We start from the raw sequence: 23,673 nt of genomic DNA on the forward strand, positions 1-23,673 counted from the left end.
GAAAAGCATTAAGTGAAATGGAACAAGACATCCTGCATGAGGTTGGGTGTGAGATTGCTTGAACTGAAGCAGAAGGTCCAAGGTAAGAAGGAATGGAATATCTCGCTAATGCAGGAAAGGAAGAGTAGAAAGACGGAAGTAGAAAGGGGTTTGCAGAACAGGTAGAAAAGATGAACTTCAACCCCCAAGATACAGGGAGCCACTGAAAGTAGGCTGCATGGTGTAAGGGTCACTTATGAGAGGCACCACCACTGGGGCACATATTACTGGGGAAACAGTGCTTGAACCCCACACTCCTTTATTAAGATTGAAGGTGGTTGGTTTGCAGTCAGTGACTAAGAGCTTGATAAAGAAATTCTCTACTAAACATCCTGTTCATTTATGGGAAAAATATTATTTTCAGATCCCCATTGTGTTTTATGAGAAAACGATGATTGGAAACTAAATGTGTCTAAATCTGTTTTCCTATTATGCATATAGTTAGTCCCACCAAAAACTACTGTTTATTTTTCACAAATCACATCTCTTTGAAATACATTCTTTGATATAAATATATATGGGGAGATTATAATCTATCTAAAGAAAGACTTGTGCCATCATGCCTCACATTCTCCAGGTAGCACCCGGGGTGTTTGTGTGCCTGCTTCAGTAAGATTTCGAATCCACAGCCATGGGTTATTCCTTTGGTTTGGTGGACTACATACAGTGTGGGCTCAGTATTTTATGTATTATGTAGCTTCCCTAGATCTCACCATGCTTTGCCCAAGTTTCACTTACACTTAAATTAATATTTATTTCACATCAATTTGTCAGATTTCTTCCTTTGAGTTTGTGTCCGTCATGAGAAGATGCTATTCTAATTTCCAATTCAAAAATGTATTTAAAACATGATAGGCTATTAAACTGTTATGCCTTAGTTTTAAAAATGTGTGCAATTGTAAAAATTCATGGATGTTTTTTCGCAGGTGGCAAAACCACTGAGCTAAGTCTCCAGCCCCAAATTCATGGATGTTTCATGGTAATATCCTAGTTTATTGCTACCATTTGTTATAGGTGTCTTTGTGCTAAACATAGTGTTGGATTATCTCATACTTTTCATGGGATAGATATTCCGCAATTCTGGTCCCAAACCACATTGGACAAGAACCAAATCAAATCCAATGGTTAGGTTCCATGTTGACTTTATGGGAATATGTGATTCAGTTCTTCTCCAGTTTTGTCTGCAAGCAGAATCATACAGAAAATTGAGTTTGTGAATTCTGAAACACCACTTTATTGTAGTTTTAAACATTCATAAACATTTCCTATCAAGGCCTATGGATTATTTGCTTCAAACCCACCACTAATATGCTAGATAAATTCACTAAACAACTCTAATAGTTGACCATGTAATATGTGCAGGAGGCATGCTGAGCATGGTATGAGTGTCTTGTTTGCTGCTCTTCTCAAGAATACCTGCAACACACTGCATCTTTGTTCTGCTTTCATTAAGTCAGAGGGAGGTTAAGTAATTTGCATAGCTGATAAGAAGGGGCTACTGTCTCTGAGAAGGGTCACTCTGCATACACAAAAGAACTTCAGATTTAAGAAAATGTGTCCTTACTCTGAAGCCCTGCTCTCAATGATTATAGCAATCATTATCTAATCTGACTTTTTCTCTCCACCCAGAACTAGGCAAAGCCTCACTGCTAATTCAGAGGGTTTCACACAGCTTTCTGTAACTGTTATCCAGTTATCCAAATGACTGCTGTCAAATAGTTTGTGCCTCTCCAAAAGCACCTATGCCAAATTTTGCGGTTAGGATTTACTATTCTTTTGTTCTCCTTTGTCATATTAGAGACCTTCCAACTTCTTTCTCTGTACTTTTACAAAAATTTTACTTTAGCCAAAGCATTTAAAACATTCTTCTAAGACATGGCACACTTTCAACTTGTCCATTTAACAAGCATTCTGCAAATGTTTACAAAACATACACTTGGGGAGAGTATTCTGAAAATCAGGGCTAAACAGACAATGTTTAAACTTAAAAAAAGTAGGGTCGATCTGGAGGAAAGACAGATTTTCTGGGATATACACATGCAGCTGTCTATATGGAGTATTTAGGTGTACAGTGGGCCCTTGACTTAGGAACTCAATCCATTGGCAGGGGCTGCTTGTAATCAAATTGGTCAGTTGAAGGCTCAGGCTCCTACACAGCCTTCAAAGTCTCTCTTCTGTATACACGCAGAACTCAGTGTCCTTAGAGAGACATTGGCCCAGGATTTCTCAGTTAACCCCACACAGGAAAGGATGTTGTCATGATCCTTCCAGAACTCTCTAAGGGTTAAATTTGTATCTGAGAACATCTGGAAGCACAAGCAGCCATTATTCAGGTCGTAACTCAGGACTTTGTAATTTAAAACTAAAATTCTGCTCATAACCCACTCCTTCATTTAACTAGCTATGTAAGACTACACAACTTACATAAACTGTGTTCTACAAATTTCTCATAGGATGATATTGAGAATTAAGCAAAATTATGCTAGTGGCTATTAGTAATGAGCTAATAGGATTATTATCATAAAATGTGCTAAATGTGTATGAACGAGGCACTATGGGAAACAAGACAAATGGCCAGGCTGTTCTTTCTAGGGGAGAAAGGAAGGCAGTCAGGGTCTGGAACACTTTGCAGAGTTGAGTGTTGATCCTATTCCTTGATCCAGGAGGCTGGGTGTGTGGCACACACCTGCAACTCCAGCTACTTGAGAGGATGAGGCAGGAGAGTCACGTGTATGCAGGATCTCCACACCTGCCTTAAAAATGTAGTGGGAGAAAAATGCAAGGAAGGAAGGAAGGGAAGGAGGGAGGAAGGGGGGAGGGAGGGGAGAGAAAGAGAAAGGAGGGAGAGAGAGAGAGAGAGAGAGGAAGAGAGGGAGAGAAGAATGCAGGAAGGAACAAACTCGTGCATACAAGGGCACAGAGAAGTGCATATGTGTGATGCATCCATGAAGGATCCATGACGGGGTCGTGTTCCAGCCCAGTGGAACTAAGGTAAAATGGCCAGGTTTAAAAGGCAAATCAAAGCAGTGATAAGAGACAGATTATCAAGGCTGTGGTAACTGAAAGAAAGGACAATGTCAGAGAAGTCACCTGAGTTGCGTGTGTGCTAGACAACTTGAGGGCAGACACCACAACTGCAGACCACTCAGAGTCACACTGACTTGCTAAATAGGGTTGTGAGCTGTTCACGTCTCAGTAAATCCTGGATGAAAAGAACTACAGCATGAAGCAAAATAGGAGAACCTCCCCCACCTAACTGTGAAGTATATTTTTGCTGAATCCACTCTGCAAGCAACGATTAAGTGATGATATCATCTCTGTGTGTAATTTTGACAGACTTTACAATTCCATAATAATTACATGAAGTAACACTTCTGTTAAATTAACAAATATGCTACCATTATTTCAAAGAATCTACACATCTGAGATGGGAAAGAATTGATAAACCTCTCCTGTGAAATCGTATGCATCATTTGTTTCAAATCCACCTCCAAAATAAGTCAACAGCTTACATTTCTGTTAACGTTCTTCATCAAAAGAACATTCTTTCAAAATAGAAACAATATGTTATCCCAAATCAACTCTGCCCTCTGTTATCAATTGACAATGACAAATTTAATCATATAAATATATATATTGCTCATTTTGAAAAAGTAGACTGCAACTGTGACCCACATTTAATTTAATTAAATGTGGTATGCATTATCATAGTTGAAAGTAATCTGAGTGCTCAATTTTCTAGAGAGGAAAGAAAATATATGTATATTATATAGATATTACACACATGTATATATACATATATTAATATAATATATATGTGTATTACTGTATCTCCACATATCACATATATGTATCTCCACATATAACAGATATTCATATATTATATAACCATACAATACATATATATATATGTGTGTGTATGTCCAATCAAGTCAGTGGTCTACAGTGATTCACATTTTTGCACAGAATCAAAATCATTATAACTTTCACCTATTTTTAGTATGTTTTATACATTTCTTGAGGAAGTAGAGATTGTTTTTGAAATATTAAAGTATTTGCAAAGGTTCTTGTATATAATGTCTATAATAACATTTCTCATTATTATGCTAAAATGAACTCATGAAAAATATAATTCACTATATATGTGTAAAATAGACAAATAATATATTCAGGTATTTATATGGGAATTTTATAGACTCAAGAACATAATATATGAGAGTGTTACAGATTTTCTTACATAAATCCTCTTAGAAGTTTATGCTGAACCACCTGACGGTAATAAATAATGCACTGTATATAAAGTAGCTCATCCTCTTCAGTCATCAGTCAGTACACGAGTATTGTTTTCTTCCTATAAAATTTGCTTAATGAATTAAATCCAAGAAGTGTTATTTGGATTAATGTTTTGACAGATCACCATTCTCTTTTTTTTTTAGTTACTTGCTACAGAAAGCAATAGTTCTAGAGATGACTGTATTGAGATAAGAACTACATAACTTTTTAGAAATAATGGGAACATTTTTAGTCAGTGAAGTGGTAAATGGGTGCATTAACAAGTGAGTGATGAATATACCTCTAAGATCAATGTCAATTCCACTTCCCCAGGTTGGGCTACTTGTTGATGCTTTCAATTCCTGTTTCTATAACAGAGACATCTCAAAAACTGTCTGCTGCATATAACTGAATTTGTTTTTCACCAAAACTCAATTTTGTGCTATACAGACCTTTGACAACTGTACATTATTCATGTACTTTATTATAACTGCTCTTAAACTTGTGTGATGCAAATATATACTGCTCATTCTGGAAGATATCCCAAAACCAAAAGAGAGAATATAAGCAATATCAACACTCTCTAGTTCATGTGGTAAATATTTAAGCTACACCATTTTGGGTTCCACTGGGATATACTACACTTGATCTGAGCCAAAAGGCTGAGAAGTGATTGGATTCCACTGGGATTTTACAATCAAGTGTATTTTACTGGCAAAAATCTTCAGTGTATTAATCAGCATTGTCATCTGTGCATGCTATCAGAGTATAGCTAAATATTGGCTTGCAAAGCAAGTTTATACCAACTGCCCATGTCTACCTTTGCTAGTGACTTATGTTAATTTTTTAAAAATATTCAATATAAGCAGCATATATAGGATGTTTGTGGGATTCTTTCCTACCATTGCATTACTAATTGTTGTTTCTCTCTTTTTAAAATAAGCTTTATTTTTTAGAACAGTTTTTGGCTCACAGTAAAACTGAACAAAAAGTAATAGCCACAGGGTCTTGACCCATCTCCTCCACAAATGTTTCCACCACTCCAGTGTCATACAGAATAGCTTCAGTGCTGGAAAAGTCTTCTGAGCTCCACCCACCCAACTCTCCCTTCCCCAGCTCCTGGCAACCACTGATGGTTTTATTGTTTCCATGGCTTGGCCTTTTCTAGAATGTGAAAGATTTAGAATAATGATGTAGAGAGCCTTTTTAGATAAGCTGATTTTGCTTAGTACATATTTATGTTTCCTACATGCATTTGGATGGTTTGATCGCCTATTTCTTTGCAGTACCAAATAATGTTCCATTTGTCTGGATGTACCACAGTTTGCTTATCCAGTCATCTACTGAAAGACATCTTAGATGCTTCCAGGTTATGCAACTATGAACTATGCTACTACAAATATCTTTGTGCAGATTTCTCCATGGACATGAGTTTTCAATTCATTTGAGTAAATTCCAAAGAATACAGTTGTTGACCCCATGGTAGAAATGTGCTGAGCTTTGTAAAGAAACACCACCAAGGTCGGTGGCAGCATCATAGTCTTTCTCAAACTAGTGACAGGATCACATGGCTTTCTCCTGTCCTCTGTTAAAATGATGACTTTTGGGGGTGGATCTTCCAATGCTGAACCAACACTGCCATCCCTATAAGAAAACCACTTTCTACATCCTGCCAGATCTGACTTCTAATGGTTTGTTTTGTTAAACAAATTTCTATCTATGTTCGTACTTTTTCTTCTATTATCTTTATCCAGTTTTAGGATTAGCACAATGTTGAGTTCCTAAAATGAGGGGAGAAGTGTTCCTTCTTTTTTCTGCATTAACTGTTTGATATAATTTATCAGTTAAAATGTTTATGAGCCTGCTGCTGTCATATAGGTAGGTTTTCAAGATAGGAATATACTTTCTTTAATAGGTGCTATTCAAATTTTATATTTCCTCCAGAGTCAGTTTCATTAATTTGTCTTCCAAGATACTTCATAGAAGTTGTCAAATTTATTTCAAAAAGGATTTTTGTAATATGCTTTCTATATCCTTTTAAATTCTATAAAATTTGTGGTAAGATCCTCTAAATCTTGATAGTGTAATTTTTTAAAAAGTGTAAAATTGATGTTGTGTAATAGGAAGAAAAGGTCTAAAGGAGTGGGGGAAGTGGGAGGGGTAGGGGAAAGGAAAGAAGGGAAAAGAAAATATATGAGAAAAGGAAAAAAATGGAAACAAAGTCTTTGTAAATAGGGAAGGGTGGAGGAGGTAAAGGGAGGGCAGGGGAATGCGGAATAAAATAAGAACCAAGATACATCATGTAAAGGTACAAGATCCCAATGATGAATGTAACTGTATTTTATACCTAAAATGTACCAATAAACTTAATGGAAAAAAATTTAAAAAAAAAGAAAAGAACCACCACCAAAATGTCCCCCAACCTTGGTATATGTTTTGCATCCCTACTTGCCACAAATATGAGTTCTTTTTGCTCCAATTTTTTGCTAGTTTTTGTTCCCACAATGCTTTGGATTCTGGCAGTTCTAATGGGTGTATGATGTCACCTCACTTAATTTTTAGTTCCCTAATGACAGGTGATGTCAAGCATATTGTTATATGCTTATTTTTTATCTCTATATCATTTTGGTAAGATATTTGTTCAGGATTTTGGCTCATTTTTAAAGGAGGTTTCTTTATTGCTGAATTTTAAAAGATTTCTATTTGGGCACTTTCTGTAATAGTTCTCAACAAGACAGATATTTTGCAAACACTTTCTCCCAACTGTGTCTTGTTTACCCATTTTTTTGTCAGTATCATTCACAGAGCAAAATTTTTAAATTTAAATGAAGTGCTGCTTATCAATTACTTATTTGATGAGTTATAACATCAGTATTTTATCTAAAAGTCATTGATTTTCCAAATGATATCTATACAATCTATATTATTTTCTAGGGGTTTTATAGCTGTATATTTTACACATGGATCAGTGGCTAATTTTTAGTTAATTTTTGTGAAAGGTATAAGGTTCACATCTAGACTCAATTATTTATCTGTGGATATGCAGTTATTCTAGCACTAGTTCCTTAAAAAAACCACTATCTTTACTCTAGTATATACTTTTGTTCCTTTGTCAAATTTTTGACTATATTTATATGGATTTATTCCTTGGTTCTGTGTTGTGATCCATGGAGCTATTTATTCTTTCAACAATACCATATTGTCTTGATTACTTCAGCTTTATAGTATCTCTTGAAGCTACATAATGTCTGTCCTCCAACTTTGTTCTTCTTAAATATTGTATTGGCTATTCTGCATCTTTCCCCCTCAATATAAATATTAGAATGAATTTATTCTTATTACAAAATAACTTGCAGGGATTTTCATGAGGATTGCATTGAAACTATAGATCAAGTTCAGAAGAACTCACATTTTGATATTATGTTTTCCTATCCATGAATATGAAATCCCTCCATTATTTAGTTTTTCTTTAATTTCATGCATCAGAGGTTTGTTACTTTGCTCCATAGATTTTGTACGTATTCTGTAATATTTATAACTAAGTAGTTAATTTCTTAAGTGAAAATATAGATATTAGAGTAAGTCCCCGACTTACAAACGACTTCTTTTCCAGGAGAATGTTCATAAGTCGGATTCATTCCTAATTCCAACAAAGTGAATCTTACACAGCACACATGTGAAAGTTCACGACTCAAATATCCATAATTTGGGGACTTACTGTATTTGTTTTAAATTTCAAATTCCACTTGTTTATCACTGTTATGTAAGAAAGTGATTGACATTTTGAGTATTGGTTTTTTGGTTTTTGGTTTTTGTTTTTTGGTACCAGGGATCGAACTTGGGACCTTGCATTTGCAAGGCAGGGGGCAGAGATATTTTGTGTATTAATCTTGTATCCTCCAGTCTTGCTAACTCATTAGATCTAGTAGTTTTTTTTGCTAATTCATATTTTCTATGTAGAAAATTTTGTGATCTTTGAACAGAGACAGTTTTATTTCCTTCATCTCAATTTTTATATCTTTTGTCCCTTTTCTTATCTGCATTGGCCACTTTCCCATCACTGGGACAACATAATCACCACTCACAATTTAAAGTAGGAATGATTTGTTTGGGCTCAGGGTTTTCAGAAGATTCAGTCCATGGTTGGTTCCGAAGCATTAGGGCATGTGCCTGCTTTAATAAGATTCCTAATTTATAGCTGGGCGGTTATTCCTTTGAATTATAATGTATTCTCAATACTTTCCACAGCATATAGCTCCTTAGATCTCACAATGCTTTGCCTAAAATTAATTGAAGCTCTTCTTAAAATGTGTTTCACATTTTTCCTGATCTGAGCGAGAAAGTGTCTAGTTTTTCACCATTAAGTAAGGTGTGAGCTGTAGGTTTTTCTAAATCTTTATCAAGTTGAGTAATTCTTTCTAATCCTAGTTTGTGCAGCATTTCATCATAAATAGGTTTTTCAAGTGCTTTTTGTTTATCAATTTCCAGGATCAGGTGATTTCTCTTTTTTAATCTGTGGATGTGATGGATCATACAAATTGAGTTGTGAATGTTGAAACAGGCTGGTATACTCCAGTCAAATCCCAGGTTGTCCTTGCATATGATCCTTTTTATATATTTTTGAACTCAATTTGCCAATATTTTGAAGCTTTTTGTATCTGTGTTCATGAGTGTTATTAACTATAGTTTTCTCGTGTGGCTTTTTCTACCTGTGGTCTTAGGACCATTTTGTACTCACAGAATGAGAAGGAAGTATTTGTCCTAGATCTACTTTATGGGAATGATTTTGGAAGATTAGACAGTTTCTTTCTTAAAATGTTTGGCAGAATTCACCAGTGAGTCTATGCAGACCTAGTACTTTTTGTTCTGGAGACTATCAATTAGAGATTTTTTTTTTTTTTGTATCGGGGATCAAACTAGGGACCTTGCACTTGCAAGGCAGGCAATGGAACCACTGAGCTAAATCCCTGGCCCTTAGTGATTTAATTCTCTTCATAAATCTTGGCCTATTCTATTTTGTCAATTCCTTTGGTCTACTTCTTCTTGGGTGAGTCTTGGTAGATTTTACCTTTGAGCAAATTAGTCCAATTCTTCTAGATTACCAATTTTGTGAGTACAGAGTTGCTAATATTATTTCTATAGTATCCTTTAAATATCCATGACATCTGTAGTGTGTCATTGTGTTTTCACTCTGTTTCTTGTATTTTCTTTGATGAGCTTAACTTTTATTCCTGTCTTGGTTAGAGTTAATGTTCCCAAAAATAAACAGGGAAAAATTGTGAATATACTCATATGAAGCTAAAGAAAAAGGGGAACTAATACCATAGTTTCTTTCTGGACGTCCCCCAAAGCCTCCTGTGCTCTGGTGTGGGAAGTTTAGGGAAGTAGCTGGGAAGTTTGGAAGGTAACCGGGTGTAGCAGCCATGGAACTGAGGTCTGGTCAGGAGACCTGGGTCACTGTAGATGTCATCTGGTAGGCTTATCTGCCTTCCAGGGTCCTCTCTCAACACTACTTTTTGGCTGCCAAGACACAAGAGGCACTTCCTCAGCCTGGTCCTTGCACCAGACTGTACTGCCTTGCAGCCAGCTCACTATGGACTGAAAACTCTAGACAACAGAAGTCATAATAAACCTCTCCTTCTTGAAGTTGTGGGCAATGGATATTTTGTCCAAGCAACAAATAAAGTGACTATGACAAATAAATATTAACACCAAAAGGTCCATTCCTTACACCGTGGTTTAAAATTATTGGTCACTCATTAGCAATCATATCGAATATGACTTGTTTCTGCAGGAAATCAGGAAGTTAGTCCATGAATTATATGCAGCCAATGTCAATTAAAATTTTTGCTGAAATGTACACAGTTTATATTGTCAATGACCGCAGCATACAAAATCAGTAACATCTCACATATGAAAATCCGATCATCACGATCATGCCATCATAAAATGTTTATATGAATTGGAAGCTAGAGAGTGAGAAGGAAAGTGATGCACAAGTGAAAATGCCTATGATCAGGAAGAGATAAATAAATATTAATTATTTTCAAAAATTTTTAAAACTCTGGCACGGTTATCTGATCAACATAACACTAGTGGCCTATAAAAAATGAAATTCTTCTCCTATAAGAAAACAGGGATCTGGAAGTTATTTTATATTTTTGATGTTAAGGACACTGATACTGCTGAGCATGAAAGCAGATTGCCAAGGAGGGAGCACTTAATGGCTTTAGTTTTGTTCTTACATCTTGGACAACATTAATTTAGATAAGAGTTACATGAAGTGGATGAGACTTTTTTTAAAAAAAATAACTGTTTCCCTCTATATAAGTAAAAGCAGATTTGCTAAGTCCTCGTAGCCTCTTATTCACAATTAAATTTTATTAAAGATTCATACTAGAGACTTCATAGAGCTCTTGACATAGAAGATTTCAAGGAGGGCAGGCATACCTGTTTATTCACTTAAGTAACAGAAGTATTTGAAACAATGCCTGGTGCAAAATTGTCTCTCAATATATGTTTTGCATACATGAATAATTTATTGTGTTTATTAATCATAAAATTAAATAAAGTATTATTATTCCCAGTTTACACATGAAGAAATGGAGGCCAAAAAAGTGATCCACATGCCAAGAAAACCAAGCCAAGCATCTCCAGATCTGGGATTTGAGCCTAAGTCTGTGTCTGCCAATGGAAAATGTCACCCCTTGCCCATTTTTCAAACTTGCCTACTTTCTCACCCAATTCCGCAACAAAAATATACACAGATATCTGCAAGTATTTATACTGTCTACAGCATTTGATACAAGGATTCTCAACTCATTATTCAATGCATTTTTGTTAAATGCCAAATTCAGGCTTATTTCCTTTCCCTTTTGTATAAATTATAGTTCTCAAAGTTCTTTCACAAATAAACCAATGGGAAATTTATGGATTTTCAATTCAGTGGTTGCATTAAAAAAATCCCCATGTAAATGTGAATTCCAACATATGAGCATAAAATAATTTGCTAAAATGTAATCATAATCTATTTTTACAAGACAAAACCTTTTGCTGAGTTTGCTTGAACATCATGGAGGATGACACTGTGTCAGTTTCTCTCTACAAAATACACTATTTACAACATTTGTAATTCACTTACAAAATATGCACAGTAAATTGACATGTAACAGCCTGGTGCGAGCTTCCTTTTAACAAATTTTAAACTCTCTGCAAATATCATCATAGCATTTCCCTGCTGTGTGCTCCTTTTTTGAACGAAAATGCTCTTTGGGTTTCTCAGTAAGACTAACGAATTTTTCAGCATAGAGATTTATTTAGTTTTTCTATGAGGACAGGAGATCTTTCCAAATTCTGACACCTTCTCTTTAAGCAAGCTTTTGTTTAGACACCGAAAGATTTTTGTGCAATTGCAGCACAAACACTCACTTCAATTCTAACTACGTCAACGTGTGCAGATTTGATCTCTGTACTTTGATTTCTCCAAGCAGATGGCGACTACACCCTCCGTCTTTTCTCAGAGACCGGGATGAGTGCGGGTAGTACCTATGAAAGATCTTTGGAGCCTAGGAGACTGTATGGACACACAAGACTAATTGTATCTGCGTACATTGTACAGGGAAAGAAATTATCTTGTTCCCAGATACAAAGGACACGATGTCCGAAAGTGAAGGAATTCATTTCTCCAAACGCACTCCAATTTATTTTTTTCTTATGTTTTCTCTCTCTTGTCATGAAGTTACTCTACCTAAGTAACTGAGGTAACCTGAGAACTCCTACCCCAACTTCACACCAGATGGAACTATTTCATGCCAGAGGCAAGTTTCTAACCCCCTGTCTATTCATTATTGGTCCCTGTTGCTTTTTTGATCAAGATCAAAATTCTTGTTCTGTTTTGTGGGGTTATCTTTTAATCTGGATACTAATTACGCCTTGTTTTTCATTCTAGAATCTAGCCACACTGGAATCTGTAATACTGTGAAAGTACTATCCTCTCTATTATAACCTGAGTGCCTTTTAAAATGCCATTACATGCATGTCAAGTATAAGAGCTTAAATGCTGGTACAGTCCCACTTAGGCTGAGGAGCAACCGGCACACAAGAATCACTGGGGAGTTATATATTACTCTAAAAATTGTAGAGATCCAGCTCAATTGCTACAGATAATTAAGAATTGATTCTAAATCGAATTTGGCATGGACATGGAAAAGTGAAACTTTGATAAACACTAAAGATTGATTTAAAGTCTATGCATATGAATATCACAATTTCATTAAGAAATAGAAAAGGAAGACATGTAGTGATATAACTTTGCTTAAATGTAAATTTTATACAATAAAAATAAAGGAAATTTTAGATCACAAAGAAAAGACACAGTCACTGTCATCTATCAGAAGAAAAATATCTGCCTGGGTAATATTTACTGATCTTATTTTTAATGTTTAAAACATAATAATAATGACAAAGATCAGCTAATATTAATTAATCATTTATGAGCACCAAACACTCTACTGAATGTTCTGCATGGATTATTTAGACTAATTCTTGAAATACCCCTATAAATAAATCCTATAAATATCCCACTTTACAGATAATATACTAATGTTCCAAGATGTTAACTTGCTCAAAGTTGATTAATAAAAAGTACAAAACCTATATATACACAAAAACAGAAACTTTTTTGTATTAGGTCTCATAAAATGTTATATTTTCAAGTATAGGCTGATAAGTCTTCAGTGTAGGAATGAGTCTTTAAAATATGTTCACATTTAAATGATGTTCTATTAAGATAAAATATTTGTTAATTATGAAAGGTGAGATGAACTTTTATTAAAATAATTCACACTAAACACTAATCCTAAGTAATACTGCTTACATAAGTACTATTTATCAGGATATGCTATATAACATATATATATACATATATTGAGGTGTGTGTTTGTATAAATTTCTCAACAATATCAGCTTTATTTCTATTTTATAAAATCATATTTAGATATGAAAGTCATACAGAAAATCTAATAAAGGAGCTGGCTTGAAAGAAGAATCTATTTGAAATTTAGATTTATAAACTTGTGATTCTGGCTCCTTAAAGTAGAAACAACAGCCATTCTCTACAAGCAAATATTTGAATGGAGTATACAATTTATTTTGTTTTCCAAATGTTTTAAGTTCTCATACAGTAACTTTATCCAATTTTCTAATTCTCAATGAGTGAAAAATAAAAAGGACTCCAAGGGAAAACTGTATATATACTTCTATAGTTTCTAATGTTAAGTAACTGAGAAAACTGGATTAGGTCATTGTCTCATATGATGATAATATTATGATTATCATTGATTTTGGGATAGGAATGTGGTGGAAAGCGTATTCACGTAAGAGTTATGGGCCTATGCTTCATACCCAGGTGCTGTTTCTAATTCACAGCCCGAATTCAGCTCTGGTTTCCCTTCCTGTTTCTCACTGCTCCTGCCCATAGTTTCTGATGCACTTCCGTTATGTCTCCTGTCTAAGGACGTGGTCTTCCACTTCTTCTCTAAGCCCCAGCACACCGTTCCCATATCGCCTTCTATCTCACTCCTTCCTTAAGAGCAGGCACTGGATTATGTTCCCTTTGTGTTCTAATTGTCCAGCCACAATCTTAATATAGTTTATCTAGGTACTAAACGAGGTCAGATTTTTAATCTAATAACCATTGAAATATTTCATATAATAATCATTGTTGTTGATTCAAGTAGCAAACCTTATTCAAACTTTTTTACTTCCTTTTTCTTGCTTGGCATCAGGACATGTTTTGGCTGGATTTTCTGGCGTAAACGCTGACCCAATGAGCCTATCATTTCACATTACAAATTAAGGATCAGATTTTGATTCTCCTTATTTTCTGTTACCATCATAACACATTTAAGTCTTACTCTATGTTATGAATCTGCTAAAAGATTCAACATGTGCTTTCTAAATTATAGTATTTTTACTAAAAGTAATAAGTAAGTGTTTTTCCTCTTTCCCTTGCATTCCTTTTGCAAAATGTATCCGGAAAAGAAAACAGAATTTAGAAGTAATTACCAAGTTTCATACCTAAGAACTATATTTAGACCCTCTAAAGATAACATCATTCAATTCTAGTAAAGAGCAAAACCAGAACACTTTCTAGAAAAGCAAATACACATTTTATATAAAATCTAAGTGATGAAGTATGAAAATTTTAGTAAACAAATATAAGCTTACTTTAAAATATATTGCTTGATTCCACTAATCATACATAAAATTAGCCTCATTATTATACAGAAAAATAATACTTTATACTTTCTGCAGTTATTTTGGTAAGTAAAACATGTTCCTTGGTTTTCAAGTGTTCCTGGGGCAGACAGACATCTTTGGAATAGAAGTGCCAGGTGAGAGCTGCACACACAGAAACCAATATACAATACACACATTTTAACATCAGACCGATGAACTTTTTTAACACTAGGAACTTTATTTTTGTGTTACCTACATCACTGTTTGTAAGTGAATAAAGACGTCTTTGAAAACGACTTCCCTGAAAGTCAGTATTTTTAATATGATGGTATTTGTACCTATATAGAGAGGCGTTAGTTTATCACTGAAAATGCAGTCTATGGGGCCTCCTAAATTCTCTGAGGCTTCTGGGAGTATGTCATGGATTAGATACAGTGTCATGAATGTACATTTCCAGGGTGTTTGTTTCAAACATATTTCTCACTTACAGAAAGAGCAAGGGTGAGATCATGCTTGTGAATAGCTCGGACCCAGGTGCATGCTTAGCATATGTGAGGCCCTGGGTTAAATACTCAGCAATAAACTGACAAAAATTAAGAGGGGAAATAATGCAAAAGATGTCAAAGAGTAGGAGAAAGTTTGTGTTGGTCATTGTGTTCTGTGCAAAATTAGATTCAATCAAGGAAGGTCATTAAAGTGCTAATTGTCCTCCATTTATTTGTTTTTCCTTTTGCTTTCTTTATTATTGAGAAACTCAGTAGTTTTAAATGTTTTTTCTTTTGGTCTAATATAAACTCAAAGACAGTAATACACTAGTGCTTTAGATATTATTACAGACAACGTTAGCAACTGTCTGTCTGCCCATTATATACACAGGGAAATTCATAAAACCAATATTTAAGAGACCGAAGGAAACTTCAGCAAAATGGAAAGAGTGATACTACCACATTAAAAAAGTTTGAAGATGTTACTGGTTACCGGAAGCAGCTAAGATAAGAAAGTAATGTAGCTCAGATGTGTTTAGCTTGAGAGATCTAGAAGAGATTTGGAGACCAGCTGAGCTCTAACCAGCTAGCAAGCAGGCAGCCTTTTGTGTGAGATCTTGAAGCACTCAGCAAATATCCCAGCAAGCTTTACAGCATCTTCTGTTTACAGAAGTGGAAACCCAGGAGGTGTACATCAGCCTAGGTTGACTCAGCTAAGATGCGCAGCAAGGCAGGCAGCCACCCTGGAGGCCCAGCTCTCAAAGACTGCTGAGCTTGACCTCTCTTCCCAGGTCTCTATCAGAAAGACCCTGGGGAGCAATCTCCGTTTCGCTTTTGTGCAACCCTTTGATGTTTGACCTCCTGCTCCCTTCAGGGCCTACAATCTCATCTCACCCACCATTTGTCTCTGGGGACAAAGTATTATCCCATTCTTTTCATCCAAACATCAATTCTTTTTGCTGCGTCCAGCACCTCCATTTTGCCTTGGGAATTTTCTTCCCCTCTCAGTGACATGAGCAAGGCAGCTTTCTGGAGTCTTCAGAGACTGCTGCTGTGAGGAATCATGCTTTGGTAATGCTCCCTAGTGCGACAGGCTTAGCAGAATAAACAAGAAGTTTAAAGCTGGCAAGGTCTGTCATCTGTTTACATGCCAACTTAGTGGGGTTGCTAGGCAGAAAGCGAAAGATGGAGGAGGGTTATAAATCAGTAAGTGAAAAACTGGAACATTATTAGTTTCTTCAAGTGATCACATTATGATCCAAGGCAAAAATACTTTCCAAGTTAGAATTTATCACTCTCACACCCACAAACACACGCACACACACACACCCAGAGGAAGAACACAATAAAATGTAATTTATACCTGCATATGGAGGACAGAACGGAATAAAATATAACTCCAAATAGTGTTTTGTTATGAATTCAACTGCATACTGAAGACTCTTTCACCAATTTCACTACATTTTGTCTCAATTGACTAAATGGATTTTTGATATTTTCTTTTCTCCATTGATAAAGCCTGGTAAAGACATACAGCTAAAGAGGAAATAACACAAATAGAGGAAGAAAAAACACAACCTTGGATACATTTTTGTTTAAAAGTTGCTAATATAAACAAGTTCAATATTTTTACTAATTTAGGAAAGGGTGAAATAATCATATTAGGAATACAAGATTTAAACTCTTCATCTACTACTTGAACAAATGAATAAAATCTCTACTTGGTTTCTAATTGGAAATACACACACCAGTCACATGTAGTCATCTCTGGGTTATTCCCTTACTATGCCTTAATTAAAATAAATACCCTATTTCAGAACTAGCGAAAATATCTAATATCATAAGAATCAAAAAAGAAAATTGAAGAGAATTCTTTAGAAAAGGATCCCATGTGGAATCTCAAACCCCTTTAATTCGCTACTTGATGGGTATAATCCTCAGGTTGGATTGAGAGTGTAAACTGAACTATTAGCCAGGATTTAAACCCTGCTCTGCCATTTATGAACAGTGTGGCCTTGGTCAGATAACTTCATCTCTTCCTACTGCAATTTTTCTATCTGTAAAGTGGGTTCAATAGTAGTATCTTCCGTGAAGGGCTGTTGTCAGAAAAAAGGGGGTAAGAATTGTATCAGCCACAGTGTCTGATATCCAGCTGGCACTTACAAGTACTTGATGATGTAAAAATAGATTTAATTTTTGCTACTGTGTGGGAAATTGTAGAATTTAGTTATCTAGTTGTAAGAATTGGTCACAAGAAGTTAGTTAACTGAGAAAATTAAGGAGTCGTTTCTGGGAATTCCCACAAGTCTGTTTGTTAAAAGAATTCCAGGAAACTTTAAAAGATGTTGTAATAGTTTTACGGGAGAAAAACGGGTTTTCCTAGTTTTCTTATTAACCATTGCCTGGGATCAGAGAACCGAGACCCAATGACTCTATGGGTGGTGAGAGAGATACGATTCACTATGTACATCTGTGATGTTTGCGGTGGGCTGGTGGGCTTGATTTCTGCTGAAGTCGCCCTGCTCTCTTGATACCATCTAATAAGAAGGGGGCTGCGGTGTGCTCTTAGATGTGTGGATTGGTGAACAGAAACGAAGGACTTGTAAATTTGCCTGTAGCTTTTATGAGTCACTTAAAGTCACTCGTTATCACCAGATGTTAAAATCAGAAAGACAATAGCCAGAATAACTAAGCTGCTTCCCTACATGTATAAAAGCCTTACTTTTTTCCTTTGTGATTGTCGAACAGTGTCAGGAGAAGAAACTGCTGTTTGTCCCCCAGGCTGTCTCCTTTTCTTTCTTTAAAGGTTGGTGCTCTCTGGGGTCTCCGGTCTCCCTCTAGAGAGACCACAGAAAATACTGCACAAAGAACCCTTGGATGATTTCCAGCTAGGTCAATTCTGGGATTAATATGAGAAAAAGGAAAAATAAGAACAAAATCTTTGTAAATAGGGAGGAATGGAGGGGTTGAAGGGAGGGCTGGGCAAGGGTGAAAAATAAGGACCAAGAGAGACTATATAAAGGTGCAAACTTCCAATGATGAATGTCATTATATTGTATACCTAAAATGTACCCATGATTAGAATGAATAATCGATAATGTAAAATAGGAAGAAAAGGTCCAAAGGGGTAGGGGTAGTGGGAGGGGCAGGGGAAAGGAAAGAAGGGAAAGGAAAAATGATGAGAAATGGAAAAGATGGAAATAAAGTCTTTGTAAATAGGGAAGGGTGGAGGGCGTGAAGGGAGGGCTAGGAATGGGGAAAATATAAGAACCAAGATGCATTATATAAAGGTACAATTCCCAATAAGAAATGTAATTGCGTTGTATACCTACAATGTACCAATAAAAGAATTTAATACAAAAAAAAAAAAGAACCAAGATGCATTATGTAAAGGTACAATTCCCCATGAGAAATGTAATTGTGTTGTACACCTACAATGTACCAATAAAAGAATTTAATACAAAAAAAAATCTGGATCAAGAGCAGTAAGTGTAAAAAGGCTAAGACAACAGACAAAGTCCATTCATGTAGAAAAACTGCACTGCAAAGGGTTAGCCTCCTACAGGGCTATCTCATCAATTCATGCCTTTCACATCTGCCCCTAAAGCCCACTTGGAAAGGGATCACTCCCCGAATCTGACAAATGAACTGCATTCTAGTCTCACAATCCACATCCTAAATGGAAATAAAGTTAACAGCATTCAGACAAAAGTGTAAATTAGTGGTCACCTGAAGTAAAATACAAAATAGAAGAGAAATGAACCTCAATGCTAAAATATTTTCCATAATTTATTAAAGTTTTTCATAATAAATATAAAAGATCAGAATTGTTAAATGTGGCATGTGAAATCTACTATATTACAGTAAAAAATCCCAAACTTCCAATTTTTTTATTTCTTCTGGCTACTACATTGATGAAAAATTTTAAACTAACCAAGGAGTAATTTTAATAGCCCATAGAGAATTACCAACTGATGTTTTGTGGCCCATACACAATATGCCACCCTCTTCAAGCGAAATTGTTCATTCTGAGTTATTCGTATTTCTACCAAGTCTTTTCCTTTGTTTGGTTTCTGAGTTAACAGAGGTGATACCTGGCCAAACAGGAGAAGGGGACAGATACAGGCTGGGCACAGTGACACAGGCCTGTAATTCCAGCACCCTGGGAGGCTGAAGCAGGAAAATCACATAGTCAAGTCCTGCTTGGGCAAATTAGCAAGACCTCGTCACAAAATAAAAAAAAATTAATTAAAAATTAAAAGAGATGTGGGGAATAGCTCACTACAAAAGCACTGGGTTCACTCCCCAATACCACACACACATGGATGGATACAATAACACCAACAAAAGAAAATTCAGGTATGAAAGACTGAATAACAAGTACAAGATTTAAAAATATAAAATCCACTGGGTGTGCACTAGCATGTGGAGTGACCATGTTTACACACAAATTCTCCTAATGAATTCCAATAGACTCCTAACCGTGTTTCAACATAAACAGTAACTGATACTTGGAATCATAGGCTTGAATTATTGGGAAAAAGTTTCAGATGTCCCAAGCATATTGCATTTAACAAAGCAGTTGCAACTGCTGGTATTTAGTACTTGCTAAGTACCTTAGGTGCTAAGTACTTTATACATATTAGCTTATTAAATAATTATAAGGTGCTTACTGAACACTGTGCTTATTCTGTGCGAGTAATATCAGAGACAGAGCTCCCTTCTCCCATTGCCATGTAGTCACTCATGGGCAAAGACGCTAAAGCCACTGGGCCAACACAAAGCTGGGAGTCAGAAGAGTAGAGCTGGGCCACTAGATCTCTGTCCTGCAGATGTATCATCTTACATTTGCAGGGACTGTCAAGGGTGAAGCAAGAACAGAAATCTGAACTCTCTTGACCACCAGCTCATGTGAACCATATTGCATAAGAGAACAACTCCACAGGAAGTCTTCCTGAATTTCAAATTTTTTCATAAAGAAAAGCATTCTGGTATTCCTGGATTTTAAACATCAACCCCAGTCAACGACCTGATTTTCATCTTCAGAGGTTCTCCAAGAAGCAGGCAGCAGGGGAGAGAGCTTCCCTCCCGCTCCTCCTGAAGTTCTCTTGCATTTTGTTTAGTAATCTACTCATAAACAGCCTAGCAAGACAGAGACTTTCAATCCAGTAATTTTCGATGCCACAGCTAAAGCCTTTGAAAAAAATACAAATGAAGAGGGTCTTTGGGGAATGCCAATCACCTCAGCTCTCTCTCTCCCATATCTCTCAAGCCAAGCATCTTATTACCCCCTTAATTGGGAGACTCTTTCCAGCTCACACAGTTGACATCTTGGCTCCTTTTTAATGCTATTTCTCCTGGGAATTTTTCTTCTTGTTACTCCTGAATCCTCCTTCCCCTAACATCTCCTCACAGTTACAAATGACTTGAGAATGGACTCTGCTTCATCAAAATCTAACCACTAGATTCAGGAAACTTTTGCTGAAAGCCACCACTGGGAGTTACAGAGTCACCACCCACCCGTGATTTCATCAGGCAGCTGAGATGTTCATCCTGCACAGAGCCTGCCTGCAGATGCTGCATAGATTGGCCCTCTTTCCACTTCCACTGTTCTGCACAATGGATGAATATAAAAACTTGTAAGTGTGTGCACATATTCTCTATGCCAGACAGTGCTGCAGTCCTAAAGTTTCACAGAAGCAATGCATGACATAGCATGAAGCTGCAGGATTCTCATGACAGCCTCCACAATACTAGATACTGAAATGCATCTTAAATTATATGGGCAAAATCCGTAATGCTTATCTCAATAATAGGGTCCGCTGCTTTCTGAAAATTTCATAAAATTCATGTGACATTGATTAATCTCAATTAAGACTCCATGTTTCTCTATGTACTGATATGAAAAAATAACATTAATCAGCGTTACCAAAAAAAGAAAAAGGAAGTAGTTGTCTTTTCAGGGCACACAGATTTATGTGAAAATCTACTCAAGCTTTCAATAACAAGTCAATATGCATCATAAAGTTCCCCTGAGACTGTTTTTGTTTAGGTTTTAATTGATTATTTGCCACTATGAGAGACTGCCTAAAGGTTTTCCAATAGGTCTAAAGTCTTGAGGACAATGACAGAAGATTTTTCTGATACTACTACTCATTCAATGCTGATAATTAACGTGTCTAAAATTTAATCCAAGGTAGTTAATTAGTCTCTGTTGGAGGACCACTTACATTGCTATCCTAACCTTGGTCAATACTAGCAAGTATCTAGCAACATTCAAAAATATTAAAATAATGTGGAATATGCTAGGGATGGGGATAAAAATGTGCAGAATTAACGGGATTTGCACTGAGGAAGCTCAAACGTCATGGGGCACTGAGGGAATTGAGCAATGAACCCCACACACTTTGCAAAGTGCTGTGAAGAGAAATACATCAGTCACTGTGGGTTCACAGCAAAAAACAAAGGAAGTGAGCAATGCTAGGTCCACAGATGGGAAAGAGGACTTGACTTCTAAGCTGAAAGTGAACAAGTGAGTCTGCTGAAGAATGCAACAAAAGCGTTTCCAGATAAGAGATAAGCACATGCCACGCCAGAAATCTGTACTGACTTGCCTCAGTAGGGTTAGGCCTAGGGGCTCCATACCACTGGACTCAATAAACCCTCACTGCTGGGCCATTCTCTTGCGCAAATCCCTTTTAAAATTTGGGAAGGAACCGTAGCAATGGCTTTCAGCATCTCTGTGTGCACAAAAAGAGCACAATAGTTTCCCAATAATGCCCTCAGGCCTGCTAGTTTAACTCTTTTCTGGAAACCTGATTAGCAGGTTGGCCTGGGGTGGGCATTTGGGAAGGTGGACTTCAAGAAGGGTCTCACCATTTCTCAATGACAAGACAGGCTCTCTGTGCCTATGCTGTCTGCACACACAAACTGGCTGACATCAGACACCTGGTGTCTTCCTCAGAGTCTGGAATTTTGGTGCATCCTCTCCAAAGCAGGTGCCTAGGGAATTGGCTCCCAAAGCACTAATGCACTTTTCTGGTGGTTGCCATTTCTATTTGACACAATCTGTTGCTTGAGAAATTCAAAGGGTCACATCCGTGTGAGACCCCAGTGGAGGACTCTCAGAATGTGTGCCTAGTTTCCTCTGGACTTTGCCCTACAAACTTTCTACCTTTGCCGATTTTGTTTTTTTTCAGTTCACCATAACGAATGATATCTGTGATGCCGTGCGTACAATTAAATGAAGACTTCGGGTGCCTTTTAGGGTATCTTCAAACCTAGGGTTACGGGTTACGGGAGATACTCTTACATGATGTGTTCCATAGGATGTTCCAAAGTATCATGGCTTTACATTCCTTTTCTTAAAAAGGACCCCAAGTCATCTAGCCTTTTAGCCCCACAAGATCTGGCTTCTCCAATGCCTCAGAGGACAGAGGATATAAGGGAAGGCAATAGTGTCAGTAGAGAGATAAACAGAACAGCCATTCCAAGGGTCAAAATATATACTAGACAATTACAAGTATTTTTAAGTATAATTATTATTTTGGTCATAAGTTAAAAACGAAAGAACTGGTGCTGTTCTATAACAAAATCACAGACTGCTCCCCATGGGAAATGACTGCCAGATAGGTGTGCAGAAAGATAGAGGCCAAGCAATGGCCAAACTTGTGCAGTAAAGGTTGCTTCCTAAAGTGTGAGTGACCCCGATGCTGTGAAGTTCAGGGGCATTTAGCTTTTAATCCGCAGTATGGCAGTGACCTTGAAAATGACTTCTCAGGACAGAGACTTGTGGATGTAAGTGGTTTGGTAATATTAATGCCCTCATTTGCAAACTGTGGGCACTGGAATACCTTGTGGTGGAGAGATTAAAGCCCAGCTGGGGACTAAGGATGTGGCTTTTGGGAGAACTCTCACGAAGAGTCGCTCCAGGACAAAGTCAGGGCTCAGCACATGGTCCCAGCACTGACTGGTACACTAGCACTTCTCTGATATGTAGGGCCACTTTACTGGAGTTGTAAGACATCTGTGAGCCGCTTTAAATGAGTGTGAGCAAATATTTCCAGAGCTTGCGCCCTGTGTAAGGGTCTGCACTAAGGCTCTGGTGTGCTGTGCCTGCTGCATTCCCGGGCCTGACACACCCATTCCCCAGCTGCAGGGGTATTAGCTGAGGACAGCTAAGAGCTCGGTTTTTCTCAGGACTTGCTGGAGTCAAAGGGAGCTAAAGTTACTCTCAAACTGCCACTCCTCCCTGGATGCCTGCTGCATGAGCTGGGGGAGGAAAGCTCAGCTCCTTGTCTCTGTCTGGGAATGTGAAGCGTCCTTCTGCTCCGTGCGAGATGGGCTATGCCTTTGCTTCAAGTTCACCACTCACTGTTCCATTTCTCCTTCCGCCTGATCCCACTCCCTTCCCCTCTCCCAAACAGTGTTTCTGACAGGATAGTCCATCACCCACTTCCAAGCACATCTCTATTTGGAGTTCATTTCCTGGGGGAAACCACCTGACATACTCAGGACAAGGGGAGCAAAAATGATGTAGACATTGTCTTAGTCCTGAAGGACCCTTCAGTTCACCTGGTGATCCAGGAAGAGTAGGAACACATGTTCCATGAAAGCAGAAATTGATGAAAAACTAATA

At 37.0% G+C, this 23,673-nt stretch overlaps 1 protein-coding gene and 1 pseudogene across 7 annotated transcripts in view; both read right to left on the reverse strand.

Annotated features, from left to right (window-relative positions):
* Nkain2 (sodium/potassium transporting ATPase interacting 2) overlaps positions 1 to 23,673 on the reverse strand; it is a 927,662-nt gene that overhangs the window by 636,544 nt on the left and 267,445 nt on the right. The window lies entirely within an intron of this gene.
* On the reverse strand, positions 4,827 to 4,985 carry LOC147824264 (U2 spliceosomal RNA; annotated as a pseudogene).

This window comes from Heterocephalus glaber, unplaced genomic scaffold, assembly GCF_053883595.1.
Source record: "Heterocephalus glaber isolate CG9 unplaced genomic scaffold, H.glaber_assembly_v1.0 deba00001550, whole genome shotgun sequence".
Lineage (NCBI taxonomy): Eukaryota > Metazoa > Chordata > Mammalia > Rodentia > Bathyergidae > Heterocephalus > Heterocephalus glaber.